At 42.8% G+C, this 21,926-nt stretch overlaps 1 protein-coding gene across 5 annotated transcripts in view; it reads right to left on the bottom strand.

The window, feature by feature from the left end:
- Positions 1 to 21,926, bottom strand: part of LOC137353256 (beta-1,4-mannosyl-glycoprotein 4-beta-N-acetylglucosaminyltransferase-like) — a 94,170-nt gene that overhangs the window by 8,980 nt on the left and 63,264 nt on the right. The window contains exon 3 of one of the 5 annotated variants that reach the window (XR_010969826.1): positions 5,868 to 6,142. The exons of 1 other annotated variant lie outside the window; for it this stretch is intronic. The gene's annotated coding sequence lies outside the window, so the exon portion shown is untranslated. The remainder of the gene's footprint in view (positions 1 to 5,867; positions 6,143 to 21,926) is intronic. 3 more of the 5 variants (XR_010969827.1, XR_010969828.1, XR_010969829.1) reach the window with 3 other exon arrangements.

Below are 21,926 nucleotides of genomic sequence, written 5' to 3'. Positions count from 1 at the left end.
ATACAGTTTATAGTCAGTATTATACACTAAACAGTCAGTAATATACAGTTTATAGTCAGTATTATACACTCTACAGTCAGTAATATACAGTTTATAGTCAGTATTATACACTATACAGTCAGTAATATACAGTTTATATTCAGTACTATACACTATACAGTCAGTACTATACACTGTGCACAGTCAGCAATGTACACTGTTTATAGTCAGTATTATACACTATACAGTCAGTACTATACACTGTGCACAGTCAGCAATGTACACTGTTTATAGGCAGTATTATACACTATACAGTCAGTAATAAACAGTTTATATTCAGTACTATACACTATACAGTCAGTGCTATACACTGTGCACAGTCAGCAATGTACACTGTTTATAGTCAGTATTATACACTATACAGTCAGTAATATACAGTTTATAGTCAGTATTATACACTAAACAGTCAGTAATATACAGTTTATAGTCAGTATTATACACTCTACAGTCAGTAATATACAGTTTATAGTCAGTATTATACACTATACAGTCAGTAATATACAGTTCATAATCAGTATTATACACTATACAGTCAGTAATATACAGTTTATAGTCAGTATTATACACTATACAGTCAGTAATATACAGTTTATAGTCAGTACTATACACTATACAGTCAGTACTATACACTGTGCACAGTCAGCAATGTACACTGTTTATAGTCAGTATTATACACTATATAGTCAGTAATATACAGTTTATAGTCAGTATTATACACTCTACAGTCAGTAATATACAGTTTATAGTCAGTATTATACACTATACAGTCAGTAATATACAGTTTATATTCAGTACTATACACTATACAGTCAGTACTATACACTGTGCACAGTCAGCAATGTACACTGTTTATAGTCAGTATTATACACTATACAGTCAGTAATATACAGTTTATATTCAGTACTATACACTATACAGTCAGTACTAGACACTGTGCACAGTCAGCAATGTACACTGTTTATAGTCAGTACTATACACTATACAGTCAGTACTATACACTGTGCACAGTCAGCAATGTACACTGTTTATAGTCAGTACTATACACTATACAGTCAGTAATATACAGTTTATAGTCAGTATTATACACTATACAGTCAGTACTATACACTGTGCACAGTCAGCAATGTACACTGTTTATAGTCAGTACTATACACTATACAGTCAGTACTATACACTGTGCACAGTCAGCAATGTACACTGTTTATAGTCAGTACTATACACTATACAGTCAGTAATATACAGTTTATAGTCAGTACTATACACTATACAGTCAGTACTATACACTGTGCACAGTCAGCAATGTACACTGTTTATAGTCAGTACTATACACTATACAGTCAGTAATATACAGTTTATAGTCAGTATTATACACTATACAGTCAGTACTATACACTGTGCACAGTCAGCAATGTACACTGTTTATAGTCAGTACTATACACTATACAGTCAGTACTATACACTGTGCACAGTCAGCAATGTACACTGTTTATAGTCAGTATTATACACTATACAGTCAGTACTATACACTGTGCACAGTCAGCAATGTACACTGTTTATAGTCAGTATTATACACTATACAGTCAGTAATATACAGTTTATAGTCAGTATTATACACTATACAGTCAGTACTATACACTGTGCACAGTCAGCAATATACACTGTTTATAGTCAGTATTATACACTATACAGTCAGTACTATACACTGTGCACAGTCAGCAATGTACACTGTTTATAGTCAGTACTATATACTATACAGTCAGTAATATACAGTTTATAGTCAGTATTATACACTATACAGTCAGTACTATACACTGTGCACAGTCAGCAATATACACTTTTTATAGTCAGTATTATACACTATACAGTCAGTACTATACACTGTGCACAGTCAGCAATGTACACTGTTTATAGTCAGTATTATACACTATACAGTCAGTAATATACAGTTTATAGTCAGTACTATACACGATACAGTCAGTACTATACACTGTGCACAGTCAGCAATGTGCACTGTTTATAGTCAGTACTATACACTATACAGTCAGTCATATACAGTTTATAGTCAGTACTATACACTGTGCACAGTCAGCAATGTACACTGTTTATAGTCAGTTCTTCTTCTTTGGCCTCCTTGTCTCGAGAGACAATGGGTAAGCACCTGGAGGTGGTCAGTGGTGTCAGTCGCTGCGAGGCAACTATGAAGTGACCTCTCCATGGCGCATGCCTGGGCGAATGTATGGAGGTTGAGAGTTGCCCAAGCGTCAAAACCCCCCTCTTGGCCTTTCTGGTGGGGTCCAAAGGAGTGCAGAGCACGACGTTTGGCACCAGTATGGCTGCAGGAACTGCCGGAAACATGCCAAAGGTGACACATGACCGCCTACGGGGTTCCGCTCCGGATTTTCTGTTAGGGTTTACTCCCTTAGCCTTGGTCTCTCCCGAGATGCCCACAAGGCAGTGGGGTTGTTAGGGCCCCTACACAGGTGTAGAATGAAGCCGGTGGGAGGAGGGGGTGCGAGGGGGAGGAGTGGAGGGGGTGCTGGGAAGGGGGCTGTAAGGGGTTGCGGGGGGTGCAGGGGAAGGGGGTGCAGGGGGAAGATGGTGCAAGGGGGAAGCTGGAAAGGAGTTATGAAGGGGGAGGGGGTGCGGGGGGTGGGGGGGGTGAGCTGAGAGAGTGGAGCTGGGAAGGGAGAGGGAGGTGGAAGGGGGGAACGGGGGGATGAGCTGATAGAGTGGAGCTGAGAAGGGGGAGGGGGAATGGAAGGGGGAGGAAGGGGAAGGGAGGGCAGGTAATAAGCCATTTCCTCAGCTCCCACCATCGATGCCTGGAAAACTCCTCGGCGTCCTTCGGGAGGTGAGCAACATCCCCGTGCTACAGCCCATGTTATTAGTCCACTAACATAGCAATAAAAATAATATACCCTGGATTATTAGTCCATTGACATAACAATAACGCTACTGCACCCTGGATTCTAGTCCAGTAACTTTACAATAGCACTACAGCACTCTGCATTAAAGGACCCTAACATAACTTTAAAAGTTACAGTACCCCGGATTATTAGTCCAGTAACATGATAATAAACCACAGCACCCTGGAATATTAGTCCACTCACATAACAATTGCACTAAAGCACCCTGGATTATTAGTCCATTGACATAACAATAACACTACTGTACCCTGTATTATTAGTCCACTAACATGACAATAACACTGTTGCACCCTGATTACAAGCCCACTAACATAACAATAACACAACAGCACCTTGGAATATAAATCCAGTAACATAACAATAACACAACTGCACCCTGGAATATTAGTCCAGTAACATAACAATAACACTATGACACCCTGGAATATTAGTCCAACTAACATGACAATAACACTGCTGCACCCTGATTACAAGCCCACTAACATAACAATAACACTACAGCACTCTGTATTATAGGGCCCTAACATAACAATACCAGTACAGTACCCTGGATTATTAGTCCAGTAATTTAACAATAACACTACTGCAGCCTGGATTATTAGTCCACTAACATAACAATAACACTACTGTACACTGGATTTTTAGTCCGGTAACATACCAATAACACTACTGCACCCTGAATTATTAGTCCACTAACAGAACAATAACACTACTGTTCCCTGGATTATTAGTCCAGCAACTTATTAATAACACTACTGCACCCTGGATTATTAGTCCAGTAACATAACAATAACACTGCAGCACCCTGGAATATTAGAACACTAACATAACAATTACAATAAAGCAACCTGGATTATTAGTCTATTGACATAACATTAACATGACTGCATCCTGGATCATTAGTCCAGTAACATAACAATCACACTACTGTACCCCGGATTATTATTCCACTAACATAACAATAGCACTATCCCCTCCCCCCTTGGATTATTAGTCTACTAGCAAAGCAATAACACTGCTGCACCCTGATTAAAAGCCCACTAACATAACAATAACACTACTGCACCCTGGAATGTTAGTCAATTAATATAACAATATCAATACTGTACCCTGGGTTATTATTCCACTAACATAACAATAACACTACTGCATCCTGGATTATTAGTCCACTGTCATAACAGTAACACTACTACAGCCCGTATTATTAGTCAAATAATATATCAATACTGCACCCTGGATTATTAGTCCACTAACATAACAATAACACTACTGTCCCTCGAATTATCAGTCAGTATTATACACTATACAGTCAGTAATATACAGTTTATAGTCAGTACTATACACTATACAGTCAGTACTATACACTGTGCACAGTCAGCAATGTACACTGTTTATAGTCAGTATTATACACTATACAGTCAGTAATATACAGTTTATAGTCAGTACTATACACTGTGCACAGTCAGCAATGTACACTGTTTATAGTCAGTATTATACACTATACAGTCAGTAATATACAGTTTATAGTCAGTATTATACACTATGCAGTCAGTACTATACACTGTGCACAGTCAGTAATATACACTGTTTATAGTCAGTATTATACACTATACAGTCAGTACTATACACTGTGCACAGTCAGCAATGTACACTGTTTATAGTCAGTATTATACACTATACAGTCAGTAATATACAGTTTATAGTCAGTACTATACACTATACAGTCAGTACTATACACTGTGCACAGTCAGCAATGTGCACTGTTTATAGTCAGTACTATACACTATACAGTCAGTAATATACAGTTTATAGTCAGTACTATACACTGTGCACAGTCAGCAATGTACACTGTTTATAGTCAGTATTATACACTATACAGTCAGTAATATACTGTTTATAGTCAGTACTATACACTATACAGTCAGTAATATACAGTTTATAGTCAGTACTATACACTATACAGTCAGTACTATACACTGTGCACAGTCAGCAATGTACACCGTTTATAGTCAGTACTATACACTAGACAGTCAGTACGAGACACTGTGCACAGTCAGCAATATACACTGTTTATAGTCAGTACTATACACTATACAGTCAGTACTATAAACTGTGCACAGTCAGCAATGTACACTGTTTATAGTCAGTACTATACATTATACAGTCAGTACTATACACTGTGCGCAGTCAGCAATATACACTGTTTATAGTCAGTACTATACACTATACAGTCAGTACTATAAACTGTGCACAGTCAGCAATGTACACTCTTTATAGTCAGTATTATACACTATACAGTCAGTACTATACACTGTGCACAGTCAGCAATATACACTGTTTATAGTCAGTATTATACACTATACAGTCAGTAATATACTGTTTATAGTCAGTATTATACACTATACAGTCAGTAATATACAGTTTATAGCCAGTATTATACACTATACAGTCAGTACTATACACTGTGCACAGTCAGCAATGTACACTGTTTATAGTCAGTATTATACACTATACAGTCAGTAATATACAGTTTATAGTCAGTATTATACACTATACAGTCAGTACTATACACTGTGCACAGTCAGCAATATACACTGTTTATAGTCAGTATTATACACTATACAGTCAGTAATATACAGTTTATAGTCAGTATTATACACTATGCAGTCAGTACTATACACTGTGCACAGTCAGCAATATATACTGTTTATAGTCAGTATTATACACTATACAGTCAGTACTATACACTGTGCACAGTCAGCAATGTGCACTGTTTATAGTCAGTACTATACACTATACAGTCAGTACTATACACTGTGCACAGTCAGCAATGTACACTGTTTATAGTCAGTATTATACACTATACAGTCAGTAGTATACAGTTTATAGTCAGTATTATACATTATACAGTCAGTACGAGCACAGCTGCCGATACTTCAATCTCCGATCCTGCTGTCTTCACAGTCCAGAGTGTCTGCAGCCACGGCATGCGGTAAGTCCATTGAGGTGAAGAAGGAGCTGCGGGACCCGAGAGAAGTCCTGTGAAAAGGTGCCCCGAACACCCAAAACATCCACGAACGGCCCCCCCGGCCGCAACTTCAAAGCGCCCGCGGGAGATCGCTTGGAGAGCATCTGCAGCGCACTGTCGGCAATGCTGCATGCCTTTATTTAAACCACTGCAGAAAAAAAAAAACCCTTAGCAAATGTAATCACCTCTCAGTCTGCCAAATGATGCTTCACCTCCCGAAGGACGTGGATGAGCTTTCCGGACGTCGATGGTGGGCACTGAGGAAATGGCTTATTACCTGCACCAGATTCCACCCCCCCTCCCCCCCCCTTTACCCCCCTTCCACCCCCCCCACCCCCGTCCCCTTCCCTGCTCCACCCTCTCAGCTCACCCCCTCACAACCCCGTCCCAGCCCGCCCCCCCCTCGCACCATCTTCACCCCGCACCCCCTTCCCCTGCACCCTACCCACCCCCTCCCTCTACCCCTCCCCCTTGCATCCCCTCCTCCCACCGGCACCATCCTACACCTGTGTAGGGGCCCCAACAACCCCACTGCCTTGTGGGCGTCTCGGGAGAGACCAAGGCTAAGGGAGTAAACCCTAACGGAAAATCCGGAGCGGAACCCCGTAGGCGGTCATGTGTCACCTTTGGCATGTTTCCGGCAGTTCCTGCAGCCATACTGGTGCCAAACGTCGTGTCCTGCACTCCTTTGGACCCCACCAGAAAGGCCGAGAGGGGGGTTTTGACGACTGGGCAACTCTCAACCTCCATAAATTTGCCCAGGCATGCGCCATGGAGAGGTCACTCCATAGTTGCCTCACAGCGACTAAAACAACACGGAAGGCAGCAGTTACGGGTTATAAGTCCAGATAAATTGGCGTAGAAACTGGGCGCCACGGGTTGCCTTTGTCGGTGGGAGAGGTCATTGCACCTCACTGGACAGCTACCGCCCGCCTCAAACCGGGCAGCCCCCGGTCAATAAGGTTCTGTCCCGCCACAGTCTGCCTGCTTCAATGGGTGCTTGGAGCTCAGGGTCATTGCCCGAAAGGTGGACTGATACACCGCACCAAACAACATGAAAAAAGGAAAGAAGGTACCAGCCCTTCGCTTTGCAAGCTGGAACGTCAGAACTATGTGTCCTGGCCTGTCGGAAGACCTTACACAAATCAACGATTCTCGGAAGACCGCCATCATTAACAACGAGCTCAGTAGATTCAATGTGGACATTGCAGCACTTCAGGAGACTCGCCTCCCCGCGAGTGGCTCTCTAGCAGAGCAAGACTACACCTTCTTCTGGCAGGGCAGGGATCCTGAAGAACCAAGACAGCATGGAGTGGGCTTCGCCATCAGAAACTCCTTGCTCAGCATGATAGAGCCTCCCTCAAATGGCTCGGAACGCATACTGTCCATCCGACTGCTCACCACCTCTGGTCCAGTACACCTACTCAGCATCTATGCTCCAACACTCTGCTCCGCACCTGAAGCTAAAGACCAGTTCTATGAACAACTCCATAACATCATTAGCAGCATCCCCAACACCGAACACCTATTCCTGCTGGGGGACTTTAATGCCAGGGTTGGGGCCGACCATGACTCATGGCCCTCCTGCCTTGGGCGCTATGGCGTTGGAAGGATGAATGAGAACGGGCAGAGACTGCTTGAGTTGTGTACCTATCATAACCTCTGCATCACCAACTCGTTCTTTCACACTAAACCCTGTCACCAGGTTTCATGGAGGCACCCAAGATCACGTCGTTGGCACCAGCTAGACCTCATTGTCACAAGGCGAGCCGCCTTAAACAGTGTTCAAATCACACGCAGCTTCCACAGTGCGGACTGCGACACCGACCACTCCCTGGTGTGCAGCAAGGTTAGACTCAGACCAAAGAAGTTGCATCATTCCAAGCAGAAGGGCCACCCGCGCATCAACACGAGCAGAATTTCTCACCCACAGCTGTTACAAAAATTTCTAAATTCACTTGTAACAGCCCTTCAAAACACTCCCACAGGGGATGCTGAGACCAAGTGGGCCCACATCAGAGACGCCATCTATGAGTCAGCTTTGACCACCTACGGCAAAAGTGCGAAGAGAAATGCAGACTGGTTTCAATCTCATAATGAAGAGCTGGAACCTGTCATAGCCGCTAAGCGCATTGCACTTTTGAACTACAAGAAAGCCCCCAGCGATTTAACATCCGCAGCACTGAAAGCAGCCAGAAGTACTGCACAAAGAACAGCTAGGCGTTGCGCAAACGACTACTGGCAACACCTATGCAGTCATATTCAGCTGGCCTCAGACACCGGAAACATCAGAGGAATGTATGATGGCATGAAGAGAGCTCTTGGGCCAACCATCAAGAAGATCACCCCCCTCAAATCTAAATCGGGGGACATAATCACTGACCAACGCAAACAGATGGACCGCTGGGTTGAGCACTACCTAGAACTGTACTCCAGGGAGAATGCTGTCACTGAGACTGCCCTCAATGCAGCCCAGCCTCTACCAGTCATGGATGAGCTGGACATACAGCCAACCAAATCGGAACTCAGTGATGCCATTGATTCCCTAGCCAGCGGAAAAGCCCCTGGGAAGGACAGCATTACCCCTGAAATAATCAAGAGTGCCAAGCCTGCTATACTCTCAGCACTACATGAACTGCTATGCCTGTGCTGGGACGAGGGAGCAGTACCCCAGGACATGCGCGATGCCAACATCATCACCCTCTATAAAAACAAAGGTGACCGCGGTGACTGCAACAACTACCGTGGAATCTCCCTGCTCAGCATAGTGGGGAAAGTCTTTGCTCGAGTCGCTCTGAACAGGCTCCAGAAGCTGGCCGAGCGCGTCTACCCTGAGGCACAGTGTGGCTTTCGTGCAGAGAGATCGACTATTGACATGCTGTTCTCCCTTCGTCAGATACAGGAGAAATGCCGTGAACAACAGATGCCCCTCTACATTGCTTTCATTGATCTCACCAAAGCCTTTGACCTCGTCAGCAGACGTGGTCTCTTCAGACTACTAGAAAAGATCGGATGTCCACCAAAGCTACTAAGTATCATCACCTCATTCCATGACAATATGAAAGGCACAATTCAACATGGTGGCTCCTCATCAGAGCCCTTTCCTATCCTGAGTGGTGTGAAACAGGGCTGTGTTCTCGCACCCACACTTTTTGGGATTTTCTTCTCCCTGCTGCTTTCACATGCGTTCAAATCCTCTGAAGAAGGAATTTTCCTCCACACAAGATCAGGGGGCAGGTTGTTCAACCTTGCCCGTCTAAGAGCGAAGTCCAAAGTACGGAAAGTCCTCATCAGAGAACTCCTCTTTGCTGACGATGCTGCTTTAACATCTCACACTGAAGAATGCCTGCAGAGTCTCATCGACAGGTTTGCGTCTGCCTGCAATGAATTTGGCCTAACCAGTACTGACTGTATAGTGTATAATACTGACTATAAACTGTGTATATTGCTGACTGTGCACAGTGTATAGTACTGACTGTATAGTGTATAGTACTGACTATAAACAGTGTACATTGCTGACTGTGCACAGTGTATAGTACTGACTGTATAGTATATAGTACTGAATATAAACTGTATATTACTGACTGTATAGTGTATAATACTGACTATAAACTGTATATTACTGACTGTAGAGTGTATAATACTGACTATAAACTGTATATTACTGACTGTGTAGTGTATAATACTGACTATAAACTGTATATTACTGACTGTATAGTGTATAATACTGACTATAAACTGTATATTACTGACTGTATAGTGTATAATACTGACAATGAACTGTATGTTACTGACTGTATAGTGTATAATACTGACTATAAACTGTATATTACTGACTGTATAGTGTATAATACTGACTATAAACTGTATATTACTGACTGTGTAGTGTATAATACTGACTATAAACTGTATATTACTGACTGTATAGTGTATAATACTGACTATAAACTGTATATTACTGACTGTATAGTGTATAATACTGACTATAAACTGTATATTACTGACTGTATAGTGTATAATAGTAACTATAAACTGTATATTACTGACTGTATAGTGTATAATACTGACTATAAACAGTGTATATTGCTGACTGTGCACAGTGTATAGTACTGACTGTATAGTGTATAATACTGACTATAAACTGTATATTGCTGACTGTATAGTGTTTAATACTGACTATAAACAATGTACATTGCTGACTGTGAACAGTGTATAGTACTGACTGTATAGTGTATAATACTGACTATAAACAGTGTATATTGCTGACTGTGTACAGTACTGACTGTATAGTGTATAATACTGACTACAAACTGTATATTGCTGACTGTATAGTGTATAGTACTGACTATAAACAGTGTACATTGCTGACTGTGCACAGTGTATAGTACTGACTGTATAGTGTATAATACTGACTATAAACAGTGTATATTGCTGACTGTGCACAGTGTATAGTACTGAATGTACAGTGTATAATACTGACTATAAACTGTATATTACTGACTGTATAGTGTATAATACTGACTATAAACAGTGTACATTGCTGACTGTGCACAGTGTATAGTACTGACTGTATAGTGTATAGTACTGACTATAAACTGTATATTACTGACTGTATAGTGTATAATACTGACTATAAACTGTATATTACTGACTGTATAGTGCATAATACTGACTATAAACAGTGTATATTGCTGACTGTGCACAGTGTCTAGTACTGACTGTCTTGTGTATAGTACTGACTGTAGACAGTGTACATTGCTGACTGTGCACAGTGTATAGTACTGACTGTATAGTGTATAGTACTGAATTTAAACTGTATATTACTGACTGTATAGTGTATAATACTGACTATAAACTGTATATTACTGACTGTATGGTGTATAATACTGACTATAAACAGTGTACATTGCTGACTGTGCACAGTGTATAGTACTGACTGTATAGTGTATAGTACTGAATATAAACTGTATATTACTGACTGTATAGTGTATAATACTGACTATAAACAGTGTACATTGCTGACTGTGCACAGTGTATAGTACTGACTGTACAGTGTATAATACTGACTATAAACAGTGTATATTGCTGACTGTGCACAGTGCATAGTACTGACTGTATAGTGTATAATACTGACTATAAACAGTGTATATTGCTGACTGTGCACAGTGTATAGTACTGACTGTATAGTGTATAATACTGACTATAAACTGTATATTACTGACTGTATAGAGTATAATACTGACTATAAAAAGTGTATATTGCTGACTGTGCAAAGTGTACAGTACTGACTGTATAGTGTATAAACAGTGTATATTGCTGACTCTGCACAGTGTATAGTACTGACTGGATAGTGTATAGTACTGACTATAAACACTGTACATTGCTGACTGTGCACAGTGTATAGTACTGACTGTATAGTGTATAATACTGACTATAAACAGTGTATATTGCTGACTGTGCACAGTGTATAGTACTGACTGTATAGTGTATAGTACTGACTATAAACAGTGTACATTGCTGACTGTGCACAGTTTATAGTACTGACTGTATCGTGTATAGTACTGACTATAAACAGTGTATATTGCTGACTGTGCACAGTGTATAGTACTGACTGTATAGTGTATCGTACTGACTATAAACAGTGTACATTGCTGACTGTGCACAGTGTATAGTACTGACTGTATAGTGTATAGTACTAACTATAAACAGTGTACATTGCTGACTGTGCACAGTGTATAGTACTGACTGTATAGTGTATCGTACTGACTATAAACAGTGTACATTGCTGACTGTGCACAGTGTATAGTACTGACTGTATAGTGTATAGTACTGAATATAAACTGTATATTACTGACTGTATAGTGTATAATACTGACTATAAACTGTATATTACTGACTGTATAGTGTATAATACTGACTATAAAAAATGTATATTGCTGACTGTGCAAAGTGTATAGTACTGACTGTATAGCATATAGTACTAACTATAAACAGTGTACATTGCTGACTGTGCACAGTGTATAGTACTGACTGTATAGTGTATCGTACTGACTATAAACAGTGTACATTGCTGACTGTGCACAGTGTACAGTACTGACTGTATAGTGTATAGTACTGAATATAAACTGTATATTACTGACTGTATAGTGTATAATACTGACTATAAACTGTATATTACTGACTGTATAGTGTATAATACTGACTATAAACTGTATATTACTGACTGTATAGTGTATAATACTGACTATAAACTGTATATTACTGACTGTATAGTGTATAATACTGACTATAAACTGTATATTACTGACTGTATAGTGTATAATACTGATTATAAACTGTATATTACTGACTGTATAGTGTATAATACTGACAATAAACTGTATATTACTGACTGTATAGTGTATAATACTGACTATAAACTGTATATTACTGACTGTATAGTGTATAATACTGACTATAAACTGTATATTACTGACTGTATAGTGTATAATACTGACTATAAACAGTGTACATTGCTGACTGTGCACAGTGTATTGTACTGACTGTATAGTGTATAATACTGACTATAAACAGTGTATATTGCTGACTGTGCACAGTGTATAGCACTGACTGTATAGTGTATAATACTGACTATAAACTGTATATTGCTGACTGTATAGTGTATAATACTGACTATAAACAGTGTACATTGCTGACTGTGCACAGTGTATTGTACTGACTGTATAGTGTATAATACTGACTGTGCACAGTGTATATTGCTGACTGTGCACAGTGTATAGTACTGACTGTATAGTGTATAATACTGACTATAAACTGTATATTGCTGACTGTATAGTGTATAGTACTGACTACAAAGAGTGTACATTGCTGACTGTGCACAGTGTATAGTACTGACTGATTAGTGTATAATACTGACTATAAACAGTGTACATTGCTGACTGTGCACAGTGTATAGTACTGACTGATTAGTGTATAGTACTGACTATAAACTGTATATTACTGACTGTATAGTGCATAATACTGACTATAAACAGTGTACATTGCTGACTGTGCACAGTGTCTAGTACTGACTGTACAGTGTATAGTACTGACTATAGACAGTGTACATTGCTGACTGTGCACAGTGTATAGTACTGACTGTATAGTGTATAGTACTGAATATAAACTGTATATTACTGACTGTATAGTGTATAATACTGACTATAAACTGTATATTACTGACTGTAGAGTGTATAATACTGACTATAAACTGTATATTACTGACTGTATAGTGTATAATACTGACTATAAACTGTATATTACTGACTGTATAGTGTATAACACTGACTATAAACAGTGTACATTGCTGACTGTGCACAGTGTATAGTACTGACTGTATAGTGTATAGTACTGAATATAAACTGTATATTACTGACTGTACAGTGTATAATACTGACCATAAACAGTGTACATTGCTGACTGTGCACAGTGTATCGTACTGACTGTATAGTGTATAATACTGACTATAAACAGTGTATATTGCTGACTGTGCACAGTGTATAGTACTGACTATAAACCGTGTACATTGCTGACTGTGCACAGTGTATCGTACTGACTGTATAGTGTATAATACTGACTATAAACAGTGTATATTGCTGACTGTGCACAGTGTATAGTACTGACTGTATAGTGTATAATACTGACTATAAACTGTATATTACTGACTGTATAGTGTATAATACTGACTATAAAAAGTGTATATTGCTGACTGTGCACAGTGTATAGTACTGACTGTACAGTGTATAGTACTGACTATAAACAGTGTATATTGCTGACTGTGTACTGTGTATATTACTGACTGTATAGTGTATAATACTGACTATAAACTGTATATTACTGACTGTATAGTGTATAATACTGACTATAAACAGTGTATATTACTGACTGTATAGTGTATAATACTGACTATAAACAGTATATATTGCCGACTGTGCACAGTGTATAGTACTGACTGTATAGTGTATAGTACTGACTATAAACTGTATACTACTGACTGTATAGTGTATAATACTGACCCCTGGGAAGGACAGCATTACCCCTGAAATAATCAAGAGTGCCAAGCCTGCTATACTCTCAGCACTACATGAACTGCTATGCCTGTGCTGGGACGAGGGAGCAGTACCCCAGGACATGCGCGATGCCAACATCATCACCCTCTATAAAAACAAAGGTGACCGCGGTGACTGCAACAACTACCGTGGAATCTCCCTGCTCAGCATAGTGGGGAAAGTCTTTGCTCGAGTCGCTCTGAACAGGCTCCAGAAGCTGGCCGAGCGCGTCTACCCTGAGGCACAGTGTGGCTTTCGTGCAGAGAGATCGACTATTGACATGCTGTTCTCCCTTCGTCAGATACAGGAGAAATGCCGTGAACAGCAGATGCCCCTCTACATTGCTTTCATTGATCTCACCAAAGCCTTTGACCTCGTCAGCAGACGTGGTCTCTTCAGACTACTAGAAAAGATCGGATGTCCACCAAAGCTACTAAGTATCATCACCTCATTCCATGACAATATGAAAGGCACAATTCAACATGGTGGCTCCTCATCAGAGCCCTTTCCTATCCTGAGTGGTGTGAAACAGGGCTGTGTTCTCGCACCCACACTTTTTGGGATTTTCTTCTCCCTGCTGCTTTCACATGCGTTCAAATCCTCTGAAGAAGGAATTTTCCTCCACACAAGATCAGGGGGCAGGTTGTTCAACCTTGCCCGTCTAAGAGCGAAGTCCAAAGTACGGAAAGTCCTCATCAGAGAACTCCTCTTTGCTGACGATGCTGCTTTAACATCTCACACTGAAGAATGCCTGCAGAGTCTCATCGACAGGTTTGCGTCTGCCTGCAATGAATTTGGCCTAACCATCAGCCTCAAGAAAACGAACATCATGGGGCAGGATGTCAGAAATGCTCCATCCATCAATATTGGCGACCACGCTCTGGAAGTGGTTCAAGAGTTCACCTACCTAGGCTCAACTATCACCAGTAACCTGTCTCTAGATGCAGAAATCAACAAGCGCATGGGTAAGGCTTCCACTGCTATGTCCAGACTGGCCAAGAGAGTGTGGGAAAATGGCGCACTGACACGGAACACAAAAGTCCGAGTGTATCAGGCCTGTGTCCTCAGTACCTTGCTCTACGGCAGCGAGGCCTGGACAACGTATGCCAGCCAAGAGCGACGTCTCAATTCATTCCATCTTCGCTGCCTTCGGAGAATACTTGGCATCAGGTGGCAGGACTATATCTCCAACACAGAAGTCCTTGAAGCGGCCAACACCCCCAGCTTATACACACTACTGAGTCAGCGGCGCTTGAGATGGCTTGGCCATGTGAGCCGCATGGAAGATGGCAGGATCCCCAAAGACACATTGTACAGCGAGCTCGCCACTGGTATCAGACCCACCGGCCGTCCATGTCTCCGTTATAAAGACGTCTGCAAACGCGACATGAAATCCTGTGACATTGATCACAAGTCGTGGGAGTCAGTTGCCAGCATTCGCCAGAGCTGGCGGGCAGCCATAAAGACAGGGCTAAATTGTGGCGAGTCGAAGAGACTTAGTAGTTGGCAGGAAAAAAGACAGAGGCGCAAGGGGAGAGCCAACTGTGCAACAGCCCCAACAAACAAATTTCTCTGCAGCACCTGTGGAAGAGCCTGTCACTCCAGAATTGGCCTTTATAGCCACTCCAGGCGCTGCTTCACAAACCACTGACCACCTCCAGGCGCGTATCCATTGTCTCTCGAGATAAGGAGGCCCAAAAGAAAAAAACAGTGTATATTGCTGACTGAGCACAGTGTATAGTACTGACTGTACAGTGTATAGTACTGACTATAAACAGTGTATATTGCTGACTGTGTACTGTGTATATTACTGACTGTATAGTGTATAATACTGACTATAAACAGTGTACATTGCTGACTGTGCACAGTGTATTGTACTGACTGTATAGTGTATAATACTGACTATAAACTGTATATTACTGACTGCATAGTGTATAATACTGACTATAAACAGTGTACATTGCTGACTGTGCACAGTGTATAGTACTGACTGTATAGTGTATAATACCGTCTATAAACAGTATATATTGCCCACTGTGCACAGTGTATAGTACTGACTGTGTAGTGTATAATACTGACTATAAACTGTATATATTGCCGACTGTGCACAGTGTATAGTACTGACTGTATAGTGTATAGTACTGACTATAAACTGTATATTACTGACTGTATAGTGTATAATACTGACTATAAACAGTGTATATTGCTGACTGTGCACCGTGTATATTACTGACTGTATAGTGTATAATACTGACTATAAACAGTATATATTGCCGACTGTGCACAGTGTATAGTACTGACTGTATAGTGTATAGTACTGACTATAAACAGTGTCTATTACTGACTGTGTGCAGTGTACATTTTGGACTGTGTACAGTGTATATTTTTGCCTGCGTACAATGAATAGTCCTGACTCTATACTGTGTAGTACTAACTATAAACAGTGTATATTGCTGACTGTATTTATTTATTTATTCGTTCGTTCGGGGGATGTGAGCATCGCTGGTTAGGCCAGCATTTATTTCCTATCCCTAATTGCCCTTGCGAAGGTGGTGGTGAGCTGCCTTCTTGAACCACTGCAGTTCATTTGGGGTAGGTACACCCACAGTGCTGTTAGGAAGGGAATTCCAGGATTTTGACCCAGCGACAGTGAAGGAACGGCGATATAGTTCCAAGTCAGGATGGTGTGTGACTTGGAGGGAAACCTGGAGGTGGTGATGTTCCTATGCATCTGCTGCCCTTGTCCTTCCAGGTGGTAGAGGTCACAGGTCTGGAAGGTGCTGTCTGAGGAGCTTGGTGTGTTGCTGCAGTGCATCTTGTAGATGGTACACACTGCTGTCACTGTATCAGTGGTGAAGGCAATGATTGTTTGTGGATGGGGTGCCAAACAAGCAGACTGTTTTGTCCTGGATTGTGTTGAGCTTCTTGAATGTTTTTGGAGCTGCACCCATCCAGGCAAGTGGAGAGTTATTCCATCACATTCCTGACTTATGCCTTGTAGATGGTGGACAGGCTTTGGGGAGACAGGAGGCGAGTTACTCACAGCAGAATTCCCAGCCTCTGACCAGCTTTTGTAGCCATAGCACTTATGTGGCTGGTCCAGTTCAATTTCTGGTCAATGGTGACCCCCAGGATGTTGATAGTGGGGGATTCAGCGATGGTCAAGTGGAGATTGTTAGCTGCTCTCTTGTTGGAGATGGCCATTGCCTGGCACTTGTGTGGCACAAATGTTACATGCCATTTATCAGCCCAGGCCTGGATATTGTCCAGGTCTTGCTGCATATGCACATGGGCTGCTTGAGTGTCTGAGGAGACATGAATGGTACTGAACATTGTGCAATCATCAGCGAACATTCCCACTTCTGACTTTATGATAGAGGGAAAGTCATTGATGAAGCAGCTTAAGATGGTTGGGTCTAGGACACTACCCTGAGGAACTCCTGCTGTGATGTCCTGGCACTCGGATGATCGACCTCCAACAATCACAACCATTTTCCTTTCTGCTCGGTATGACCCCAATCAGTGGAGAGTTTTCCCCGATTCCCATTGCCTCCAGTTTTGTTAGGGCTCCTTGATGCCATACGCGGTCAAATGCTGCCTTGATGTCAAGGGCACTCACTCTCACCTCACTTCTGGAGTTCAACTCTTTTGTTCATGTTTTGACCAAGGTTGTAATGAGGTCAGGAGCTGAGTGGTCCTGGCAGAACCCAAACTGAGCGTCACTGAGCAGGTTATTGCTCAGCAATTGCTGCTTGATAGCACTGTCGACGACCCCTTCCATCACTTTGTTGATGATTGGAAGTAAACTGATAGGGCGGTAATTGGCCAGCCTGGATTTGTCCTTTTTTTCTGCACAGGACATACCTGGGCAATTTTCCTCATTGCAGGGTAGATACCAGTGTTGTAGCTGTACTTGGCTAGGGGAGCGACTAGTTCTGGAGCATAAGTCTTCAGTACTATTGCCGGAATGTTGTCAGGACTGTTTACACTGAATATTACTAACTGTAAAAGGTGTATATAACTGTACACAGTGTATATTACTGACTGTATAGTGTTTATTCTGTGTCCAGTATATATTACTGACAGTGTACATTGTGTATTATGACTGTATACTGTGTATATTACTGACTGTATATGGTTTATACATCTGACTGTATAGTGTATAGTACTGACCATAAACAGCTTATATTACTGAGTATATATAGTGTATATTACTGATTGCCTACAGCGTATATTACTGACTTTATAGTATATAGTACTGACTATAGACAGTGTATATTACTGACTATAGTGTATATTGACAGTATACAATGTCTATTACTGACTGTGCACAGTGTATCATCCTGACCATAAACAGTGTATATTACTGACTGTATACACTGTATATTACTGATTATGTACAGTTTGTATTACTGACTGTATACAGTGTCTTATTGACTGTATACAGTGTATAGTCCTGACCATAAACAGTGTATATTACTGACTGTATACACTGTATATTACTGATTATGTACAGTTTGTATTACTGACTGTATACAGTGTCTTATTGACTGTATACAGTGTATAGTCCTGACCATAAACAGTGTATATTACTGACTGTATGCAGCGTATATTACTGCATACAGTGCATATTACTGTGCACAGTTTATATTACTGATTGTATATTGTGTATACACTGTAGTGTAGATAACTGTATACAACATATATTACTGATTTTGTAGTGTATTATTGATTATATTGTGTATATTACTGACTGTATACAGCATATACAATTGACCTTATACAGTGTGTATTACTGTGTAGTGTATATCACTGACTGCATACGGTATAGATCACTGTGTACAGTTGTGACAAAAGGCCATTGTGCTGAGACATTAAGCAATCTTCCTCTCTCTGCAGCTACTTCCTACTTGCTGAGTCCTTACATTTTCTGTCTCGATTTCAGATCTCCAGAATTTTGTTTGGAAAGGCATAGATTATATCAAATGAAGGTTGGATTACTTGACAAATCAGACACCCTGCTTGCAGGAGAAATGGGCCCATAACACCAGGGAGACATTGAGGACTGGCGGTGGGATCCCTGATGTGTGTCCTCTGATGTCAGCAGAGGCGGAGGCTCTGGAGCTACTGGGTACCCAGGGCAGCTGGGCAATCATGGACGGTGAGACTGGAGTATCTGCACAAGACAGTGAGGAGACATTGTGTTCAGGGGTCCTCCACCATACTTCTGGTTATCCACATCACGTATGGCTGAACAACCAAATCCACAAATGTTTGTGTTCTCTCAAGCAGGTCATGGCACTTCGGAGCCGCTGGGATGGGGGCCTGTCGTCGACCTCTGAGGAGGAGGAGGAACAGTCAGAGGAAGCACCGTCACATCATTCCCCTGCATCCCCCCAGCAGATACCTTCATGCTTGGTATGCACTCGGACTTAGATTCAGGGTCACAAGCTGGTGAGAGCACCGCACATGCGCCCAAGCAGCTGACAGACGCTGACACAGCCGAGGCCATTGACAGTCGGAGGACTGCGGGTGGCCAGGCTCATGGTGAGCCCAGGCTGATCACCAGCCTCTGCTGTCAGCAGCACAGTTGCAGAGAGAGGTAAGGGAACATTTGGTGGAGCTGCCAGAGGCAATGCACGGCCATGAGTGATCGATGGAGGAGTCCATCCACGTCAACAGTGCTGTCATGTCTCAGGCATTTGGCTTCTTCCATCGAGAGGTTGACGACCTTCATGGAGAGCCAGATCCCACAGATGTGCACAGACCTACACACCATCACCATGGCCATGAGCTCCACACAGCAGTGGCAAGGTGAGAGAAGGATGAGGCGCCTGGAATCTTATCCAGGTCCTCATCCTTCTATGGTCAGGAGGAAGGAGCAGGTGAGCCTTGAAAGGGAGGAGGAGAAGCTGCCCTCCACATCTGGGGGCTCGCCTCTGGGCACTCTGAGTGTGGGCAGTGGCTCCTCAGCCCCTCTGCCAGTGAGCCCAGCTCTCGTAGCTGTGATGACTGAGAAGGCTCTTGCACTAGTGCAGGAACCCTTCAACCAGCCCAGGCCCTCCAGACTTCAGGCAGCCAGAGGACACCCGCCAAAGTCATCCCAGGCCAAGGGGCAACCTGAGCAGCTGCCAGCGCAGAGGTCGCACCAGCTAGAAGCACATGAAAACATATATAGAAGAACCTAGACACACTTGGAGTTTTATGGGTATATTAATTGTGGCCTTGGCATTGGTTGCTTCCAATATGTGAATAAATGGAGGTCACAATCATTGCTGCAAATGGCTCACACTTTCATTGCTGCCTTCTGAGGTGCATCCTTCATCCTTGCTCCCTCAGTGGGCAGCCAGTGTAAGCACAGGCTGCACTTGGTCAGTTTCTCAGGTTGGTCAGAGCATGTGGTGAACCTGGGTGCTAGGCACTGGAGTGTGATAGGCAGGAGGCAGCAAACGGAATACAGTGGGTTGAGTCTTTATTGAGTTTACTTTGAGATGCCACCATGGTGGCAGGAAGTAGGTATGTATGAGATTGAGGAGCGCACAAGGGAGGCAAGGCCCAATGGCCCTGGCCTCCAGTAGAAGGGAACAAGATCCAGTGCTGCCAGCTCAGTAGCCTCCTCCACATCCTCCTTATCAGATGAGGACTGGCGATCAAACATGTCCTCTTTATGCAAGGCCTCCCACTCCTCTGCTGTGCTGGATTGTGCAGAGCTCAGCAGACCATAACAATACACGAGACCCTCACTGGGGCAGACTGTACGGCTCCACCGGATCGATCGAGGCACCGGAATCTCATCTTCAGCAGCCCAATGGCCCGCTTGATGGTCGCTCGGGTGGTGTCATAGAGTCATTACGGCACAGAAGGAGACCATTTGGTCCAAGTCCATGCCGGCTGGGTGGAGCTGTGGCAGGTGTTGTACCTCCCTTCTGCTGAAGTGTGAGGGTACCTTACATGTGTCAGTAGCCAAGTCTTCAATGGGTAGCCCTTGTCCACGAGAATCCATCCCTGAAGGCGAGTGGGGGACCTGAAAAGCTGTTGCACTTGGGACAGTTGAATTATGTAGGCATCGCGGCTGCCTCCCAGGAAGCAGACATACACCTGCAGGTCACAGACTAGTTGGACATTGATGGGATGGAAGCCCTTCCTGTTGATGAAAGCGGCTGACTGCTTCATGGAACACTATGCTCCATGGGGGAATCCAGTGGTGGCACTGAAGCCGATGGCCCTTTCCACCTGACTGTCAAGGTCCATTTGATATTGCGCACAGTCGCTGGCCTTCTTGAACATGGCATTGGTCACCTCCTTGATGCAACGATGCCAGGGAGACCCCACACAGGTTCCCAGGGGATGCCTGGAAAGATCCAGAGTTGCAGAAATTGAATGCCACGGTGATCTTCAGGGCCACGGGCATTGGGTGTCCACTGAAGCCCAAGGTTTGCAGCTTGTCCTGCAGCATGGTGCCCAAGTGGGTGACGGCCTCCCTCTGAGCTGCTGTTGCACAGCCAGGGGTCCTTAAAGACTGGGCATATGAGCCCCACGCTAGCAGATCTTTAACCCTCCTGTGTGCTGTACTTAGAGAGACAATCTTGCCTTGGATCTTCCCGTTGCTACTGCCCGCTGAAGACGCACTAATGCCCCCCAGCGCCCACCCTTGCAGAAATCCCAGCACCATAGGCCGGCAATGGTCTCTGTGCCCCCCTCCCCCACCCTCCTTATCCACCTGTTCACCATGGCTGCCTTACCGTAGCGGTATGAGGCCTCACCTCAGTGCCGCCACCTTTAAACGGCCAGGATCTGAAGCCACGTGATCCCAGTGTGCCGTTGACGAAATGAATTTGCTTCAAT

This window comes from Heterodontus francisci, chromosome 41 (genome assembly GCF_036365525.1).
Source record: "Heterodontus francisci isolate sHetFra1 chromosome 41, sHetFra1.hap1, whole genome shotgun sequence".
NCBI lineage: Eukaryota > Metazoa > Chordata > Chondrichthyes > Heterodontiformes > Heterodontidae > Heterodontus > Heterodontus francisci.
This window is presented reverse-complemented; position numbering and strand designations above follow the sequence as displayed.